This window comes from Populus euphratica, unplaced genomic scaffold (genome assembly GCF_000495115.2).
Source record: "Populus euphratica unplaced genomic scaffold, PopEup_1.0 scaffold2.1, whole genome shotgun sequence".
NCBI lineage: Eukaryota > Viridiplantae > Streptophyta > Magnoliopsida > Malpighiales > Salicaceae > Populus > Populus euphratica.
The window spans coordinates 2,088,442-2,090,367 of NW_011499846.1; positions in this window are offsets into that span (position 1 = coordinate 2,088,442).

The window sequence follows — 1,926 nt, forward strand, 5'->3', positions numbered from 1 at the left end:
ACAAACTCCAGTCCCTCTACGTATTCATTTCATTTATAGCATATGAGCGCTTCACTGCGGGTAAGATTTTTTAAAAGTGGAAAAAAACAACATATGAGCTTTGTAATTGTATTTTTTATATAATTTTTTTAATTATAAATCAAAATATCTATATATATAGTTAATTGAATAAATTGATGTTTGATCAAAAGATAACTATAATTATGATATCCAATCTCATAAAAAAATATACGTGAAAAAAATAAAAATAAAAACATGAAGAACAATTCTTTAAAAAATAAATATTAAATAATAAAAATTTAAAAAATATCTTTTAAAAAAACCATAGTTAGTTGTTGTGAGCCTTCAAAACTTATAATTAAAGTTATAAGACGGATATCGACCATGTAGAAGATAAAAAAACAAATTCAATAAAAAATATTAAATGATAAAATTAAATATTAAATATTTTTTTTATAAAAAAACAAAGAATGATGAATTTGTAGGCAATATATATATGGAAAAATATAAAATTTAATTTTTATTGAATTAAATATTGAATGATAAAATTATAAAAAAATTAAATTACATAAAATAATCTAAAATAAAAAATATTAATTAAAAAAACAAGGGTGCGTGATTAAAAAAAACCTAGAGGACAATCATATATTTTTTACAAGAGGCTTAAATTAAAAAGAAAAACTGCAAGAGAGAGAAAAAAAATAAAAAATGAGAATCAACCCGAGAAAAACAATATATCATAAATCTAGATTAAATGAAAAAATTAAAAATCAATAAAAAAAATTTATAGAAAAGCTAAGGAGAAAATTTGAAAATAAAAAATAAAAACTAAATTGAAAAAATAATACATGATACTTTGAAATTAAATGACTAGATAAAAAACATATAAAACTTTTATAACAGTGCAAAAAAAATAAAAAAAATAAAAATTAAAGTTAAAATGTTAACAATAATAAGATGGGTTAGTAATTTAAATAGAAAAGGAGATAAAATAAAATAAAAGTTCAACAAACAACAAACTAATTGATTATTATCAACATGTACCATGCTAAAAAAATGTGATGGTATTTTAAACAACACGATAGAGAGATAATTATTATAACAATAAAATATTTTATATACTAACAACCTTTTAAATTTAAATATTAACCAGTCATTTTAAAAAAATTAAAATTCTCCTTTGTGATTTAAAAATTAACAAGAAAATTGTGTGAAAAAACCAAAAGATCGTTGGACTATTGACCTGTTTTTAACCGACTCTAAAAGCAAAGATGTCTTTTTATTGTATTTGAAGAAACCGAAACACCCAGGTACCTTTCATCAACAACACTACTTTTTCTAGCCTGGAGGTTATTAAAGTCATTTTTCTGTATTCAAAATAGGAAAAAGCCATGTATACCCCTAATTAAACTTGTAATGACCGGTGAGTGGTGAGCTCCAAGAAAATACTGTGCTGTTCCAGCTTCTAAACCAGCAAGCCTTTAGTTTTTTGCTGGAGGATCAAGAGAAGGCTATGTAACTGGTGGTGCGTGTTAAAAATATTTTAAAAAAAATTATTTTTTTTTTATTTTAAATTAATATATATTTTTTTTATTTTGATTTATTTATTTTAAAAATAAAATATTATTTACATATTTTATTTAATAAAAAAAACTTTAAAAAATAATTACAGCTATAATAAAGTATGTTTCAACGTAAAGTGTTTTCAACATAAAATAATTTCAAAAATATATTATAATAATATATAAAATTATAATATATACTATTGATATACTTTATGAGTTAGTTTTAAAAATAATTTTTAAAAAATAAAAAAATATTATTAATATATTTTTTAAATAAAAAATATTTTAAAAAATAGTACACTCACAAGCACGTAACAACAATAAATAGTAAAAAATGTTTTAGCATGAAGTGTTTTCCCTA